The sequence below is a fragment of the Budorcas taxicolor genome, chromosome 5 (assembly GCF_023091745.1).
Source record: "Budorcas taxicolor isolate Tak-1 chromosome 5, Takin1.1, whole genome shotgun sequence".
Lineage (NCBI taxonomy): Eukaryota > Metazoa > Chordata > Mammalia > Artiodactyla > Bovidae > Budorcas > Budorcas taxicolor.
In genome coordinates, this window is record NC_068914.1 from 38245793 (window position 1) to 38265739 (window position 19947).

The following is a 19947-nucleotide window of genomic DNA, read 5'->3' on the forward strand; positions in this document are numbered from 1 at the left end:
ATTTTTTATTATATTTTAGCAACGTCTTTCTACCAAAGCCCTTCAATCTAGTCCACTGAAGAAAGCACTGCACGAGGCTCTCAGCACAGGGATTGGCCACTGTGGATTATTCCTTTGGTCCGTGTTGGGTATGGAATGGTTGGTTTTGGAGAAGGTCATGGTGGGACCATTTGATCTAAAGAAGCCCCAGTTCCACGGTGACCACCTAAGGGATTCTGCTACTTGGTTAGTAAAAGAAGGAAGTCTCTAGACCAGGAAGTCTCTAGGCCTTTCTTCTCAGGGGCCTGGACACTCAAAGAGAACCCCCAAAACATATTTTTTAAAAATTTGCCTCCAAATGAAGTTGTCTCTGGGATCAGGCAGTGGCATTCATTTCTTGGGCACATCTAATACATTTTGACTATTTTATCAGTGATGTTAACTGTACATTTTCTCCATGAGGGCCTTTTCAGCTGGTCATTTCACATGTGGAAGGTCCTGTCCCCACATCATCTGAGAGGTGATCACAAGAAGGATGAGCAGATCCAAGAGCTCAGCGGCTTAAGAGAGAAGGAGCTGAGGAAACAGCTGCAGACAAACGTTTTCCAACATCACCTTTCCAGAATCTAGGGGAAGGATCACTGGTATTTGAAAAACTGCTTGAGAAAAAGAAAGCCAACCTTGCTCAGGCAGAAGAGGATGGAGGGGAGGAAGCGGGGGGGCAGAGGGTGTGAACAGAGGACTAAGTGGCTGGCTCTGCAGACAGCTGCCCGCTGCCCTGCCCAGGAGCAGACAGCATCGTTCTGCTGGGCTGGATAAGCCAGGCAAGGAGAGGGCTGTGAGAGGACATGCTGCCATAGCCGTCACAGCCCAAGCTCACAGCAGGGCCCAGTGTGGCCCAGACACCAGCAAGTGAGCAGGGGAAAAAAGATGGAACTAGAACAAGTCAAATACACCAAGGTGGAGAACAGCCGCAGCCCAAGCCACCTATTAATAACATGAAAATGCCACAATCAAGGAGAACAATGAAAACGAGTCAAAGGGGATTGGCTGCAATTGTAAATTTAATTTGATTGTTCTTTCCATCAATCTAAAATGCAACTTGCCTTTGTTCATTACATCCATAGAAGAAACGGAAAACTCATTGCTGTTTGCTGAACTCTATGCTGCTTCTAAACCAGCAACAGGCAAAACAGTCAAATCACTAAATTTACCAAGACACTGATTCAATTGAATTGACTCCATTATGGCTTTCTATGAACGGAACTTTCATCTAACTGACCTGATATTTCTGTTTGCCCTTTAATTTTCATACAATAGTTCAGTTGCGCTTTTCATGCACTTTTCTCCAGCCCCTGTTTGCAAAAGAGTCTTCCTTCTTTCCAGAGAAGAGCAAGGAAAGATAAGAAGGCCTTCTTCAATGAACAATGCAAAGAAATAGAAGAAAACAACAGAATGGGAAAGACTAGAGATCTCTTCAAGAAAATTAGAGATACCAAGGGAATATTCCATGCAAGAATGGGTACGATACAGAGCAGAAATGGTAAGGACTTAACAGAGGCAGAAGAGGTTAAGAAGAGATGGCAGGAATACACAGAACTATACAAAAAAGATCTTAATAACCGAGAGAACTATGATGGTGTGGTCACTCACCTAGAGCCAGCCAGACATTCTGGAGTTCACAGTCAAGTGGGCCTTAGGAAACATCACTACAGACAAAGCCAGTGGAGGTGATGGTAATTCCAGCTGAGCTATTTCAAATCCTAAAAGATGATGCGTTAAAGTGCTGCACTCAATATGCCAGCAAATTTGGAAAACTTAGCAGTGACCACAGGACTGGAAAAGTCAGTTTTTATTCCAATTCCAAAGAAAGGCAGTGACAAAGAATGTTCAAATTACTGGACAATTGTGCTCATTTCACATGCTAGTAAGGTTATGCTCAAAATCCTTCAAGCTAGCCCTCAGCAGAATATGAAAAGAGAACTTCCAGATGAACAAGCTGGGTTTAGAAAAGGCAGAGAAACCAGAGATCAAATTGCCAACATTCATTGGATTACAGAGAAAGCAAGGGAATTTCAGGAAAACATTTGCTTCATTCATTATGCTAAAGCCTTTGACTGTGTGGATCATAATAAACTGTGGAAAATTTTTAAAGAGATGGGAATACCAGACCACCTTACCTGTCTCTTGAGAAATGTGTATGCAGGTCAAGAAGCAACAGTTAGAACCAGACATGGAACAACAGACTGGTTCCAAATTGGGAAAGGAGTATGTCAAGGCTGTATCAGTTCAGTTCAGTCACTCAGTTGTGTCCGACTCTTTGTGACCCCATGAATCACAGCACGCCAGGCCTCCCTGTCCATCACCAATTCCCGGAGTTCACACAAACTCATGTCCATTGAGTCGGTGATGCCATCCAGCCATCTCATCCTCTGTCGCCCCCTTCTCCTCCTGCCCCTAATCCCTCCCAGCATCAGTGTCTTTTCCAAAGTCAACTCTTCACATGAGGTGGCCAAAGTGTTGGAGTTTCAGCTTCAGCATCAGTCCTTTCAATGAACACCCAGGACTGATCTCCTTTAGGATGGACTGGTTGGATCTCCTTGCAGTCCCAGGGACTCTCAACAGTCTTCTCCAACACCACAGTTCAAAAGCATCAATTCTTTGGTGCTCAGCTTTCTTCACAGTCCAACTCTCACATCCATACATGACCACTGGAAAAACCATAGCCTTGACTAGATGGACTTTTGTTGGCAAAGTAATGTCTCTGCTTTTTAATTTGTTGTCTAGGTTGGTCATAACTTTCCTTCTAACGAGTAGGCATCTTTTAATTTCATGGCTGCAATCACCATCTGCAGTGATTTTGGAGCCCCCCAAAATAAAGTCTGACACTGTTTCCACTGTTTCCCCATCTATTTCCCATGAAGTGATGGGACCAGATGCTATGATCTTAGTTTTCTGAATGTTGAGCTTTAAGCCAACTTTTCACTCTCCCCTTTCACTTTCATCAAGAGGCTTTTTAGTTCCTCTTCACTTTCTGCCATAATGGTGGTGTCATCTGCATATCTGAGGTTATTGAGATTTCTCCCATATTGTCACCCTATTTGTTTAACTTATATGCAGAGTACATTATGCGAAATGCTGGACTGGATAAAGCACAAGTTGGAATCAAGATTGCTGGGAGAAATATCAAACACTTCAGATATGCAGATGACACCACCCTTATGGCAGAAAGTGAACAGGAACTAAAGAGCCTCTTGATAAGAGTGAAAGAGGAGAGTTAAAAAGCTGGCTTAAAATTCAACATTCAAAAAACTAAGATCATGCCATCCAGTCCCATCACTTCATGAAAAATAAAAGGGGAAAAAGTGGAATCAGTGACAGGTTTTATTTTCTTGGGCTCCAAAATCACTGCAGACGGTGACTGCAGCCATGAAATTAAAAGACCTTTGGTTCTTGAAAGGAAAGCTATGACAAAAAGCAAAGACATCACTCTGCTGACAAAGATCTATATAATCAAAACTATGGGTTTTCCAGTAGTCTTGAACCAATGTGAGTGTTGAACCATGAAGGAGGCTGAGCACCAAAGAATTGATGCTTTTGAACTGAGGTGCTGGAGAAGACTCTTGAGGGTCCCTTGCACTGCAAGGAGATAAACCAGTCAATTCTAAAGGAAATCAACCCTGAAGATTCATTGGAAGGATTGATGCTGAAGCTGAAGCACCAGTACTTTGGCTACCTGATGCAAAGAGTTGAGTCATTAAAAAAGACTCTGATGTGAGAAAGACTGAAGGCAAAAGGAGAAGAGGGCGGCAGAGGATGAGATGGTTAGAGAGCATCACCAACTCAATGGACCTGAATATGAGCAAACTCCTGGAGATAGTGAAGGACAGGGAAGCCTGGTGTGAGGTAGGCATGGGAGTGCATAGAGTTGGACATGATTGAGTGATTGAACAACCACCTCCTTTTTTCGGGGATGGTGACCAGGGGCAGCTTCCTTCATGTTTGTGATCATGAAGGCTCACGAAACAGTGATATCAGTCCCTTGAGTATGATCAGTAGGAGAGACAAGTATTTAATGTCATTAATATCAGTGGGCTTCCCAGGTGCCACACTGGTAAAGAATCTGCCTCCTAACACAGGAGATGCAAGAGTTGCTGGTTCGATCCCTGGGTCAGGAAGATCCCCTGGAATAGGAAATGGCAACCCATTCCAATATTCTTGCCTGGAAATTCTATGGACAGAGGAGCCTGGTGAGATAAAGTCCGTGGGGTTGCAAAGAGTTGGACGCAACTGAGCACACACACCTTGAAATTAAACTTAGAGGTTAGCCTTCCAAAGGGAACGTAACACAAGGAGGAATTCCAAGTTTCCCTCGACTATTATAAAAAATGATTCATGTTGTGGCAAGGGGCCATACAAAGACAACTCAGGTATCTCCTCTCTGAGAATCGATGTTTGGCTCATCTGAAGTGCAATGGCTGTCTCAGTGGCAGATGGGGAACAAGTATGGCCGGGTAATGAACAGTGCAGGTTGCCGATCGGAAGTAGGGAGGAGAGAAGGCCCAGATGGCGCGTTGGTAAAGAATCTGCCTGCTAGTGCCGGAGGTGCAAGAGATGCCGGTGCGATCCCTGGGTTGGGAAGATTCCCTGGAGTAGGAAAGAGCAACGCACTCCAGTATTCTTGCCAGGAATATCCCAAGGACAGAGAAGACTTCTGGGCTACAGTCAATGGAGTTGCAAAGAGTCAGACATGACTAAGCACACACTCAGAGTGCGACTACATCCCAGAGATGGAAAAGGCATGATCTCTAGGCCCAGCAGAGCTCTGTTGGCCCCCTGAGGATTCATGGTCGGGGGGATTACAGATCAGGTGGGTAGATTTTGGTTCTAATGAGCCTAAGATGATTGGTCCCTGAGTCAGTAAACCTGAGTTGTTTTCAGACTAGGTACTAAGCCATGTCAGCTGGCTTGGGTATATGACCCACATACACCCTTGATAGGAAAGGGACCCAAGACAGATGATGAGCACAAATCCCTTTCTGCCAAAGACCTCTCCTTGGTACACCAAGAATAGAGGATAGTAGACACCCTCTTGACTGCTTCCACTTGGCTGACACGACGGTCTAACACCATTCATTCCTGGCAGGACAAAGGCCTGAAGCTGGCAAGTTACTCCCTAGAACACCCAAGCCCTTCAGGTCCTACCACCCTGAATCATGTTGGGAAAGATTTCAATGTGTTTGCTTCCAACCCTGCTTGTGTCCATTGTTCTTGGTTGTTTCAAGTGCATAATTCAATTAAATATTTCCTAAATCAATGAAATATGACTGAGAAAAGAACGTTGTGCTTTTCCTACGAAATTTTTGTTGAGAGCTTCAGGGAACACTTAATAAAAGGAATTCACTAAAATATCACTGCTGAATTAGGTGTAGCTGAAACAACATTCAGATAACTAAGATCATGGCATCTGGTCCCATCACTTCATGGCAAATAGATGGGGAAACAGTGGCTGACTTCATTTTTTTGGGCTCCAAAATCACTGCAGATGGTGACTGCAGCCATGAAATTAAAAGATACTTACTCCTTGGAAGGAAAGTTATGACCAACCTAGACAGCATATTAAAAAGCAGAGACATTACTTTGTCAACAAAGGTCTGTCTAGTCAAAGCTATGGCTTTTCCAGTGGTCAGGTATGGATGTGGGAGTTGGACTATAAAGAAAGCTGAGTGCTGAAGAATTGATGCTTTTGAACTGTGGTGTTGGAGAAGACTCTTGAGAGTCCCTTGGACTGCAAGGAGATCCAACCAGTCCATTCTAAAGGAGATCAGTCCTGGGTATTCACTGGAAGGACTGATGTTAAAGCCGAAACTCCAGTATTTTGGCCATCTGATGTGAAGAGCTGACTCATTGGAAAAGACCCTGATGCTGGGAAAGACTGAAGGTGGGAGGAGAAGGGGACGACAGAGGATGAGATGGCTGGATGGCATCACTGACTCAATGGACAAGAGTTTGGCTAAACTCCGGGAGTTGGTGATGGACAGGGAGGCCTGGCATGCTACAGTCCATGGGGTCGCAAAGAGTCGGACATGACTGAGCGACTGAACTGAACTGAAACACCGTGAAAGACAGGGAAAGCTATAAAAATCTGTAAGTTCTACGCTTACATAATTTTAAAAATACTTATGTTCTTGGGGCTCTTTAAAGAACTCTCACTGGGATAGGTTGGTTTGGTGGGATAAGGATGGCTTATCATTTAGTTCAAATCAATGAGCACCTGTTTATCACTTGTTATAGTCACAATTCTAGACAAGGCACTGTAGCTGATGCAAAACAAGTAAATAGTCCCTCTTTTTGAAAGATTATGGTAAAATTGGGGAGATAAGACTGATTCCTCAAAAGGAAGTAATGCAAGTTTAAATAAAATTACCTATTAAGTAGTGTGGAATATAATAATGCTATAAAATTCCTATCTAGTGGCAAGAGTTGGACTGATTGGAGAAGGTCTAATAAGAGATAAGGTTTTGAGTTGAACCTTGAAGGATAGTTGGCATTCCAGGTGGTTCAGTGATCATGAATCTGCCTATCAAGCAGGAGATGTAGGTTTGATCCCTGGGCTGGGAAGATCCCCTGGATAAGGATTTCCCACTCCAGTATTCTTTCCTGGGAAATCCCATGCATAGAAGAGCCTGGAAGGCTATAGTCCAGGGAGTTGCAAAGAGCTGGACATGACTTAGCAACTAAATAACAACAACAACAAAATTGAAGGATAGTTAGGATTTATACAGGTCGGGTTAGGGAGGCGGTAACATCCTTAGAGAGAGGAGAGAAGAGTTGCATCCACGACACAATAATAAATGGTTATAAAAATGGCAGCAATTTTTCAAATTAAATATAGAGTAGCCACATTTAAAAAAGTAACAGAAGGGTTAGAATATAAAGTTGATTAATCTCCAGGAGGGGGAGAGAGTGAGAGAGAAAAACAAAGGAAAAAAAAAAGATAGAATGAGAAGGTCAAGCTAGAAGGTCTAATATTGAACTGAAAAGAACATTAGAAAGAGAAAATGGAAAAAATGAAATGGAGGAAATGACAAAATAAATAATTCAGGAAAGTGTTTTGGAACTATAGGATGTGAGTCTTCATAATGAAAAGGCTGATCAAGTACCAAGCAAAATGAATGAAAAACCATGACAAGGCATATACTCGTGGCAAAAAAGGGATAAAGATAAGACTTCACGCTCCCTAGAGAAATAAAACTGGCCAAAGGATGTGCTTAGTTGCTCAGTCGTGTCTGACTCTTTGAGACCCCATGGACTGTAGCCCACCAGGCTCCTCTGTCCATGGAATTTTCTAGGCAAGAATACTGGAGTGAGTTGCCATTTCCTTCTCCAGGGGATCTTCCAGACCTAGGGATAGAACCAAAGTCTCTTGTGTCTCCTGCACTGGGAACTGGATTCTTTACCACTGTGCCTCCTGGGAAGCCCATATGCCTGAAACTAATACAGCATTCCAGAATACTGGAGTGGGTAGCTGTTCCCTTCTCCAGGAGATCTTCCCAACCCAGGGATCGAACCCAGGTCTCCCACATTGAAGGTGAATTCTTTACCAGCTGAGCCACAAGGGAAGCCCAAGAATACTGGAGTGGGTAGCCTATCCCTTCTCCAGAGGAACTTCTCAACCCAGGAATTGAACCGGGGTCTCCTGCATTAAAGGAGGATTCTTTACGAACTGAGCTATCAGGGAAGCCCTGGGGCTAAAGGATAGGAAATCATAATAGCATCAGACATCTCAACAATAAAAACAGAAGCCAGGCAATAGTGGCCTTAACAATTTTTCAAGGAAAATAACATGCTGACAGGTTTCTGAGGTGGTGGAACATTTTCAAAAAATAGCAAGCATTAATGGAAATCAAGGCAAAGGCAACAAAAAGAGGCAAATACTGCTGGCAGGAGAAACGGGAGTTCCTGGTAAAAGGAGACAGTCGATGAGTTAAATTTGTCCACTTATAACTAGCCAAAAACTGGGATAGCATTACGAGAGAACAGACTCAGGTGAAGAGGGGATGGGGTCTAACAGAAATCAGTGCATCTAACTGTCATAAATATCCATAAGAACTCGGCGTGACTGAGAGTGAGCAGGTGTGGAGCAGGAGTTGCTATTTTTATGATGCTTCTTTTACTGTTATTTTGCTTTTCCAAGATATGTACATGTATCAGTATTAAGTTGCTAAAAACTAAAAACTGTTTAAAAACACATGAGAGGTTGCTGTGGCTGAAGCTGCCACGATGAGTGCCCTGAGATGGCTTTGAGGGGTGCAGTTTGAAAACCATAGATAGAGAGAAAACCTACCCTATTCTTTGATTGAACTCAGAAAATTTAGAGCTCCTAAAAGAGCGCTGAATGAGGATGGGTACTCCTTTACCATCAGGGACGAGATCCTCATGGATGCCGTAAAGCCTGGTTGAAGGCAGGGCACACGTATCACCTTTGAGAAGGAAGGGGACCAGAATCCCAACATCATCTCAGCTGACATCATCTTCATCATAAAGGAGAAACTGCACCCTTGCTTCCGCAGGGAGAACGGCAGCCTCTTCTTTGTGATGTCCGTCTCCTTGAGCAAGGCTCTGACCCACTACTCCATGGAGGTGAAGACCCTAGATGACTCTCTGCTCAACATCCCCACCAGTAACACTGTCCACCCCAAGGACTACAAGAAGGTGCCAGGTAAGGGGATGGTGTTGCCAGAGAACCCCATCAAGAAGGGGGATGTCTTCATTTTCTGCACCAGCCAGTTCCCACCCCAGTCTCACACCCCAGCAGAAGGAGATGCTACTCCAGGCATTGCTGACATGGGCTGGGGCCTGGAGCAGGGGAGGTGAAGGCCAGCTGGGCCTGACCAGCTCAGCCTCAGGGTGTGCGGTGGAGCCAGCCCACTGCATAGACATGACATGAGGATGGGATGGCATGGAACTCTTAAACTGACACAATAACGTTTTTGTTGTTGTTCCGTCGCTAAGTCATGCTAGACTCTGCGACCCCATGGACTGCAGCACGCCAGGCCTCTCTGTCCCTTTATATTTAAAGAAATAAAGTGGTTTTTTTTTTTTTTTTTTAAAAAAAGATGCTGTAACTCAGACAGATTAAGTGATGCTCTCCAGTTCAAGTTTGACTGAACTGCAGCCTGGGCTCACTCCTCAGTAAACACTCCCAAAGACCCCCTTTCTCTTCTGGATCCTTTCCATCACCATTAAACATGTCTAAGCCTCACCAAGCTTAATACTAACAAAATGCTCGCCCCCACCCAAAGCAAGAGCAAGCATCTCATCAACCCCTTTTCCTCTCTCCAGCCCTCTTTCCGAGCCAAGCTTTTAGAAGAGTCCTGGCATTCACGTCCCCCATGACCACCTCTCTCACCCTCAGCTCACCCTGATTCAATGTCTGCTCTCACCACTCACCCAAACCCCTAGATCAGTTACCAGCGACATTCTGTTGTTAAATCCAACAGGCACTTTCAGGTCTTGATCTTACTTTTGGAAACCATCACTGACTGTTCCTCCCTGAAACACCCTTTTTGACTTCCAACTCAGCACACTCCTCTGGGCTTCCTCCCACCTATCCACACCCTCACAAGGCATCCTTGGTATCTTCCAGGGTTCTCTTCTAGTCCACTCTCTTATTACCCTGCAAACAATGACTGAGGCAATCTCATCTACAATCAAGGTTTCAAAGGCCAGCCAGTCACTGTCTAGTGAAGAAACTTCTCCAATCTGGTACCATCCGCATTCTGGACACCAGAAACTGAATATTCAGCCTTTCCTAATGAATGCCCATCTTTCCCCCCAATGCTCAATCACCATAGTCAGTTCAGTTCAGTCGCTTAGTCATGTCCGACTCTTTGCAACCCCAAGGACTGCAGCATGCCAGGCCTCCCTGTCCATCACCAACTCCCGGAGCTTGCTCAAACTCATGTCCATCACATCGGTGATGCCATCCAACCATCTCATCCTTGTTATCCCCTTCTTCTTCACCCTTCAATCTTTCCCCAAATCAGGGTCTTTTCAAATGAGTCGGTGCTTCACATCAGGTGGCCCAAGTATTGGAGTTTCAGCTTCAGCATCAGTCCTTCCAGTGAATATTCAGGACTGATTTCCTTTAGGATGGACTGCTTGGATCTTCTTGAAGTCCAAGGGACTCTCAAGAGTCTTCTTTAACACCACAGTTCAAAAGCATCAATTCTTCAGTGCTCTGTTTTCTTTATAGTCCAACTCTCACATCCATACATGACTACTGGAAAAACCATAGCTTTGACTAGACAGACCATTGTTGGTAAAGTAATGTCTCTGCTTTTTAATGTGCTGTCTAGGTTGGTCAGAGCTTTTCTCCCAAGGAGTAAGCGTCTTTTAATTTCCTGGCTGAAGTCACCATCTGCAGTGATTTTGGAGTCCCCAGAAATAAAGTCTGACACTGTTTCCACTGTTTCCCCACCTATTTGCCATGAAGTGATGGGACCGGATGCCATGATCTTAGTTTTCTGAATGTTGAGTTTTAAGTCAACTTTTTCACTCTCCTCTTTCACTTTCATCACGAGGCTCTTTAGTTCTTCACTTTCTGCCATAAGGGTGGCATCATCTGCATATCTGAGGTTACTGATATTTCTCCTGGCAATCTTGATTCCAGCTTTTGCTTCATCCAGTCCAGCATTTCACATGATGTACTCTGCATAGAAGTTAAAAAAGCAGGGTGACAATATACAGCCTTGATGTACTCCTTTCTTGGTTTGGAACCCATCTGTTGTCCTATGTTCAATTCTAACCATTGCTTCTTGACCTGCATACAGATTTCTCAGGAGGCAGGTCAGGTGGTCTGGTATTCCCATATCTTTAAAATTTTTCCTCAGTTTATTATGATCCACACAGTCAAAAGCTTTGGTGTAGTCAATAAAGCAAAAGTAGATGTTTTTCTGGTTGGCAATTTGATCTCTTGTTCCTCTGCCTTTTCTAAATCCAGCTTGAACATCTGGAAGTTCTCTGTTCACATACTGTTAGAGCCTAGCTTGGAAAATTTTGAGCATTACTTTGCTAGCTTGTGAGATGAGTGTAATTGTACGGTAGTTTTAACATTCTTTGGCATTGCCTTTCTTTGGGATTGGAATGAAAACTGACCTTTTCCAGTCCTGTGGCCACTGCTGAGTTTTCCAAATTTGCTGGCATATTGAGTGCAGCACTTTCACAGCAGCATCTTTCAGGATTTGAAATAGCTCAACTGGAATTCCATCACCTCCACTAGGTTTGTTCATAGTCATGCTTCCTAAGGCCCACTTGACTTCCCATTCCAGGATGTCTGGCTCTAGGTAAGTGACCACTCCATCATGGTTATCTAGGTCATAAAGATTTTTTTGTACAGTTTTTCTGTGTATTCTTGCCCCCACTTCTTAATATCTTCTGCTTCTGTCAGGTCCATACCATTTCTGTCCTTTATTGTGCTCATTTTTGCATGAAATGGTCCCTTGGTATCTCTAAGTTTCTTGAAGAGATCACTAGACTTTTCCATTGTATTGTTTTCATTTATTTATTTGCATTGATTGCTGAGGAAGGCTTTGTTATCTCTCCTTGTTATTCTTTGGAACTTTGCATTCAAATGGGCTTATCTTTTCTTTTCTCCTGTGTCTTTCACTTCTCTTCTTTTCTCAGCTATTTGTAAGGCCTTCTCAGACAACCATTTTGCCTTTTTGCATTTCCTTTTTTGGGGGATGGTCTTGATCACTGCCTCCTGTACAATGTCACGAACCTCTGTCCATAGTTCTTCAGTCACTCTTATCAGATCTAATCCCTTGAATCTGTTTGTCACTTCCACTGTATAATCACCATAAAGAAAGTGAACATGAAAGAAAGTGAAGTCACTCGGTCATGTCTGACTCTTCGCCATCCTGGGGACTGTAGCCCGCCAGGCTCCTCTGTCCATGGGATTCTCCAGGCAAGAATACTGGAATGGGTTGCCATTTCCTTCTCCAGGGGATCTTCCCAACCCAGGGATCGAACCCGGGTCTCCTGCATTGCAGGCAGACGCTTTATCCTCTGAGCCACCAGGGAAGGCCAACAGGTACCACAGTTGCTAGACACTTGGGAGTCGCTCTTAACATCTCCTTCTCCCCTTTCACATCTAATTCCTCACCAAGGTTTATTTCTCCTAAGTTTCTTATCATTGTGACCACATTTGCCTCTGTTCCTTCTCAACTGGACCACGGCTGCTGGGAGCTTCCCTTCATAGTTGCCTCTCCTCCAATTCAACCCATTCCATACTCCATGCTACAATCAGAGAGAGATCCTTCTTTTCCCTTACTTTCATGTAGGATGAGGGCCCAGCTCCCCACAGGCTTACCAGGTCCATCCTGAACTGGCCTCTGCCCATCCCATAGCTTTACCCATCACTTCTCCTTCGCTACTCGGAATTTAAGCCACTTTGAAAATGTTTCGGTCACTTGGCTTCAATGCTCTTTATTCTGCTCTGGGTCTCATTGGATTCTCTATTCCCTCGAAATACTCTTCCTCCTTCTTTAGGTGGTTTCTTTCCAACCACTGGGTATCAGCTTATACATCCTCTTCAATGAAGTGCCTCACGTATGCTTCCAATGACCTGGAAGCCTCATCATAGGTGTAGCATCCTTTATTGTAACTGCTTATTTAATCACCTGACTTCTTCACTAGAATGCAAGATCCATGTGGTCATTATATTTCTGCTTCATTTTATATCCCTAGAACTTAGCCCATAATATGTGTAAATAATTTTTTTTTTCTAACAGAATGAATGTGTTTATTCCTTTCTGGGGACTTCCCTGGTAGCTCAGACGGTAAAGCGTCTGTCTACAATGTGGGTGACCTGGGTCGGGAAGATTCCCTGGAGAAGGAAACGGCAACCCACTCCACTGGTTTTCAAGCACTGATGCACACACCATCAGTCTTAGAAATCTCAGGGAGCTTTTAAAAATACAAATTGCTTGGATTCATCTAAGGTCCGTCTAGTCAAGGCTATGGTGTTTCCTGTGGTCATGTATGGATGTGAGAGTTGGACTGTGAAGAAAGCTGAGCACCAAAGAGTTGATGCTCTTGAACTGTGGTGTTGGAGAAGACTCTTGAGAGTCCCTTGGACTGCAAGGAGATCCAACCAGTCCATTCTGAAGGAGATCAGCCCTGGGATTTCTTTGGAAGGAATGATGCTAAAGCTGAAACTCCAGTACTTTGGCCACCTCATGTGAAGTGTTGACTCATTGGAAAAGACTCTGATGCTGGGAGGGATTGGGGGCAGGAGGAGAAAGGGACGACAGAGGATGAGATGGCTGGATGGAATCACGGACTCGATGGATGTGAGTTTGAGTGAACTCCAGGAGATGGTGATGGACAGGGAGGCCTGGCGTGCTGTGATTCATGGGGTTGCAAAGAGTTGGACACGACTGAGTGACTGAACTGAACTGAACTGGATTCGTCTCTAAACATATCCAATCATACTGTTCCTCGAGGGGCCTAGGATTCAGTCGAGAATGGTGCAGTTTAATGAGAGTGACATTTCTGACAGCATTCCATAATGCAAAACGTATATTTCTTGATGTATTTCCCGCAGTAGCACTGTGTTTCTGTTTGCAACTCATGTTAACACTGCCACTTGGCATTTATAGTTCGCTCCAAGTTGAAACTGTGATTCTTGTTTAACTGTTAAAATCTCAAGGGAGTCACATTATTTGAAATTTTATGCATAAATGAAACATTAGTCATACCTGTATTTTGTTACTGCAAATTTGCATTAAAATGAGACTGTGCTGTATTTAAAAGTTTCCAAAATGATTCTCAGGTGCAGCTAAGTTTGGATCCCAAGGTTCATGCTGTCTGTCTGTCTCTCTCTCTCCCTCCTCTGTTTGCTTTATTTCTTAAAAAAAAATTAAAAATCATGGTAAAATCCAGATAACAAAAGGTACCATCTTTACCATTTCCCCTTTTTTTTCCCCATATGAATTTTTTCCCCTCATTGAATTTTGATCACATCTATGCACTAGATTCTTTAAAAAAGTATTTATTTGGCTGCAGCAGGTCCTAGTTGCAGCATGTGGGATCGAGTTCCCTGAACAGGGACTGACCCTGAGTCCCCTGCATTGGGAGTGTGAAATCTTAGCCACGGACCATCAGGGAAGTTCCCCATCTTAACCATGTTTAATTATTTAGTTCAGTGGCATTAAAAACATTCACCTTATTAGCTAACCGATCTCTAGAACCCTTTTTATCTTCCAAAGCTGAAACGTTGTACTCTAAATGACCACTACTCATTCCCTCTCCTACAGCTGCTGGCAACTGCCGTTCTACTTTCTGTCTCTGTAAACTGCCTATTGTATTAATAGGTACGTCAAGTAAGGGGGGTCATACAGTATTGGTCCTTCTGTAACCGGCTTATTTCACTCAGCGTAATGTCCTCAAGGTTGATCCATGTTGTGGCATGTGTCAAAATTTCCTTCCATTTAAGGCTGAATAATATTCATTTGTGTAAAAAAATATTCTTTTGTGTGTATATATATCACATGCTGTTTATCCACTCATCTATTGATGGACACTTCGGTTGCTTCCACCTCTTGGCTATTGTGAATAACGCTGCTATGGACTTCGATATACAAATACCTCTTTGAGACCCTGACTTCAATGCTTTTTTACATATACCCCAAAGCGGTATATAACCCAGAAGCTGGACTGTAAAGAAATCTGCGTGCCAAAGAATTGATGCTTTTGGACTGTGGTGCTGGAGAAGACTCTTGAGAGTCCCCTGGACAGCAAGGAGATCAAACCAGTCAATCCTAAAGGAAATCCACCCTGAATACTCATTGGAAGGACTGATGCTGAAGTTCAGGCTCAAGTTCCAATATTTTGCCCACATGATGCGAAGAGCCAACTCATTGGGAAAGACCCTGATGCTGGGAAAGATTGAAGGCAAAAGGAGAAGGGGGCGGCAGAGGATGAGACGGTTGTATAATGTCACTAACTCAATGGACATGAATTTGAGCAAACTCCAGGACATAGTGAAAGATAGGGAAGCCTGGTGTGCTGCAGTCCATAGGATCACAAAAAGTCAGACACAACTTAGCGACTGAACAAAAACAACAACTCAGAAGTAGAATTATTGGATACTATAATTCTACTTTTCTCTTTTTTTTGAGGAATTATGACACTGTTTTGCCTAGTGGTCACATCATTTTACATTCCACCAAAAGTGCACAAGGGCTCCATTTTTTTCACATCCTTGTCAACACTGGTTGGATATAAGGTGACACCTCATTGTGCTTTTGATTTGCATTTCCATCATAATTAGTGCTGTTGAGCACCTGTTCATAAGCTTGTTTGCTATTCTTTGGAGAATGTCTATTCAAGCCCTTTACCCATTTTTTCATTGTTTATTTTTGTTGTTTAGTTGTAGGAGTTCATATATTCTGGATATTAACCCCTTATCAGATAAATGATTTGCAATTTTTTCCCATTACATAGATTGCCTTTTCATTCTGTTGACTGTGCCCTTTGATGGAAAAGGATGTTAAATTTCGAAGGCATCTGATTTTTACTTTTGTTGCCTGTATTTTCAGTGTCATACCCAAGAAATCATTTCCAAATATAATGCCAAAAAAGGCCCTTGTGCTTTCTTCGAAGAGTTTTATAGTGCTACCTCTTGGAAATTTGATTCATTTTGAATTAATTTTTGTATAGTGTAAAAAGTTAGGATCTACCTTCTTTCTTTTGCATGTCAATAGTCAGCTTTCCTAGCAGTATTTGTAGAAAAGACTGTCCTTTTCCCATTGGATGGTCTTGGCACCTGTGCAAACATCGTTGACCACATATGTGAGGGTTTATTTCTGGGTTCCCTATTCTATTCTGTTGGTGTATATGTCTATCTTCATGCCAATACCACATTTCAAGCCAATTTTAATGACTATGCTTTATAAGTTTTGTAATCAGGAAGTGTGAGACCTCCAACCTGGTTCTCGTTTTTCAAGATTGTTTTGGCTGTTTTGTGTCCCTTGAGATTCCGTATAAATTTTAGGGTAGATTTTCTTATTTCTGAGAAAACATGCTGTTGGGATTTTGATAGGGATTGCATTAAATTTGTAGATAGCTTTGGGCATCAGTGATATCTTATCAACATTAAGTCTTCCATCCATGAACACTGGATGTCTTTCCATTTGTTTGTGTCTTCTTTAATTTTTTTCTGGTATATTTTGTAGTTTCCTACATGTAAGTCTTTCACCTCCTTAGTTATGTTTGCTCCTAAATACTTTATTCTTTTTGACAATACTGTAAATAAAATGTTTTACTTTTTTTTTAGAAAAATCTTTAAAAATATATAACATATATTTAAGTGCACAAAAACACACAGTTTAATTTTTATAAAGTAAAACACATATCTCTACCAAGATACAGAATATATACTCATACCCCAGAAACTTCCCCTGAGCCCTCTCCTAGTCATTATCTACCCCCTTAGGTATTATACAGTCAGTATAGAGAGTTCTATCTCCATATTTATTTTTTTCATCTTGATAAAGTTGGAACCATACATTATGTACTCTTTAGTGTCTGGTTTCTTTTACTCAGTATTATGTCTGAGAGAGCGTATCCATATTGTTGTAAGTACCAGTAATTCACTTCCTATGCAGCATCTAACTTTATGAATGTTCCACTATTTATTCATCCTATAGTTGAAAGACATTGAGTGGTGTGGATTATGAGCAGTGTTGCTATGAACGTTTACATATATTCGGTGCACATCTGTATGCATTTATGTTGGATATATATCACAGAGTGGAAATGAAGTTTCCGAGGATATCTATATACTGTATATAGATACATTCCTCCCAGATGGTGCTAGAGGTAAAGAACCCACTTGTCAATGGAGGAGACATAAGAGATGTGGTTCGATCCCTTGGTTGGGAAGATCCCCTGGAGGAGGGCATGGCAACCCAGTTCAGTGTTCTTGCCTGGAGAATCCCATGGACGAAGAAGCCAGGCAGGATACAGTCCACAGGGCTGCGAAGAGTCAGACAAGACTGAGGCGACTTAACATACATACACATAGATACATGCACATACGAATAATGGTTTTCAAAATTAGTTGTGCCAGTTTATCCTTCCACGAATCTTTTAATCAAGACTTTAATTTATTTACATTTAGTGTAATTAATGCTCCGTTTAGTTTTAATTCTGTCATTTTACTATTTTCCATTAAAAACATGGTGATGTGTTATGTCTGGGAGGACACGCAGGACACCCCCAGCTGATACCAGGCAGAGATCCCCCACATTGAGTGCAGTGTGGTGCCAGGGGGATGCAACTCAGTGCCAGGGCAGGGAGCTCAGGACTTAGCTTAGATCCCTAGGAGTAAATCCAGTGTTGAGCGCTAGGAAGAAGACTACCGATTTTCTTCTCGGATCTGTCTATATTCAGAGGCGCTGGTGTGCTTTTGTACTTGTGGCTCAGATCTCTGTACTAGGTTCTTTCTTATCAGAGTCATTGGAATAATTCCACCAGACAATGTTTTTGATCCCAACCACCCCTGTTCACCCCCGCCCTCCTTGTGGTTCAGCTAGTAAAGAATTCGCTTGCAATTTAAGAGTCGGACATGACTGAGTGACTTTCAGTTCAGTTCACTTCATCCCTGTCCACAGTCTGTATTAAATAAGCTTGCATTCATGTTACTATATATTGATGGTGATAAAATATGTTATCCAATTTCAGGGAAACACACATACACACATAGTAGAAGATCAAAAATATATAGATTTGAGTAGGTCAATAGATTGGAGGAGGAAATGCAACCCACTCCAGTACTCTTGCCTGGAAAATCCCAAGGACAGAGGAGCCTGGTAGGCTGCAGTCCATGGGGTTGCTAAGGGTTGGCACGACTGAGCGACTTCACTTTCACTTTTCACTTTCATGCACTGGAGAAGGAAATGGCAACCCACTCCAGCGTTCTTGCCTGGAGAGTCCCAGGGATGGAGGAGCCTGGTGGGCTACCATCTATGGGGTCACACAGAGTCGGACACGACTGAAGGGACTTAGCAGCAGCAGCAGCAGGTCAATAGATTAAAAAAGAGAGATTGCCTAATGTATGAAATAAAAATTATAATTAAATGAAATGATTAATTTGGGCTTCCTTTCTGCTGCAAATACCAACTATACTTACTGAAAATAAAAATCATGATTGGAAATATAGGCATGGCAAAATTAGAACTGTAACCACAGCTATATGCTTTCATCTCCTTCCGTTCATAGGTCTTAAGGCCTGTTAATATAAATTGTCATTTAATGGGACCTCCCTGGTGGTTCAGTGGTTAAGACTCTACGCTTCCCCCACATGGTTCATGGGTTCGATCCCTGGTTGGGGAACTAAAATCCCACATGCCACACAGCATGGCAAAAAAAAAAAAGAGAGAGAGAGAGAGAGAAAATGTCATTTAAGTACATTTGGATACACAAAAGACAGTTAAATGTGTGGGTTCTGGCTAGGAAGACAGTAAAAGGAATAAGAAAATCAGAAAATAGTTTCTGAAAAATCAAACTGGTGAATCAATAGTGCAGTAATGGGGGGTTTGGGGAAGGCAGAGGCACAGAGATACAGGATAAATTTCCAACAGACTGAGATAATCCTTCGGGTCCTCCCCTGAGAAATGTGTCTACATGGGTGTGATTACTGTGTCACGCCAGCCCATGCTAAGTCACTTCAGTCGTGTCCGACTCTGTGCAACCCCACAGACGACAGCCCACCAGGCTCTGCCAACCCTGGGATTCTCCAAGCAAGAACACTGGAGTGGGTTGCCATTTCCTTCTCCAACGCCAGCCCATATTGGGCTTTTAAACTGATGACATCTCCTAAGAATGTTCCCTTGATGTTACGTGGTTTTCTACTTACAGAATTATTTTTTGTTTCAACTATGTAGCTCTGGGTCACTGGTATTCTGCATGGATACCTGCGTGGATATTTTGCTATATTCTGTATAGATTTAAGGCTGATGAATTATATTGTGAGAGTTTCAGCTATTCCCCCATTGAAGTGAAGTGAAGTCGCTCAGTAGTGTCCGACTTTTTGTGACCCCATGGACTATAGCCCACCAGGCTCCTCCATCCATGGAATTTTCCAGGCAAGAGTACTGGAGTGGGTTGCCATTTCCTTCTCCAGGGGATTTTCCTGACCCAGGGATCGAACCCAGGTCTCCTGCACTGCAGGCGGACGTTTTACCGTCTGAGCCACCAGGGAAGTGAGTATCCCCCCATTATTAGACACTATATTACATCCATTTTCCCCTATTATAATAAAAAGGTGACAAATACCTTCCTTCTTACAGTTTTATATACATTTTAGAAAAATTTCCTGAAAAATTCGTAATAGAATGCTTGCAAGTTTAATGATGACCCAAGTGTTAGCTTAAAATTCTCTACCAACTCCCATGATTAGCACATGTCTGTATCATAAAGAAAACAGGTGCCATGGAGAGAATTAGGTTACAACCTCTGGGGTGGAGGGAGTTGTATTTGGATGCTCATTTCACATCCAAGGGGTGGTTCTTTAGACTTCAGCACATATTGAAGGACTTTGTTGAAAAAGATCAGTGGCAGAACAGCTAAGATGCACAGCTTATTCATAGAGCCTTGTGCCACTCGGCATCTTGATTCAGACTATCAATGAGCAGATAAAAACTGGTTGTAAAAGATATTCACTCCAGCATCAGGAGGGGAGTTGGACTTCATAAACTTGAATGCTTTTCAACTTTAAAATTCTGAGATTAGAAAATAAGACCTTTTAGGGACTTCCCTGGTGGTTCAGTGCTTAAGACTCTGCCTTACAGTGCAAAGAATATGGTTCAATCGCTGGTGGGGAAACTAAGATCCCATGTGTGTGTGTGTTAGTCCCTCAGTTATGTCAGACTCTTTGCGACCCCATGGACAGTAGCC

General features: G+C 42.8%; 1 protein-coding gene across 1 annotated transcript in view; it reads right to left on the minus strand.

The window, feature by feature from the left end:
• The window catches only part of SLC35F3 (solute carrier family 35 member F3), a 410193-nt gene that overhangs the window by 16804 nt on the left and 373442 nt on the right, over positions 1-19947 (minus strand). The window lies entirely within an intron of this gene.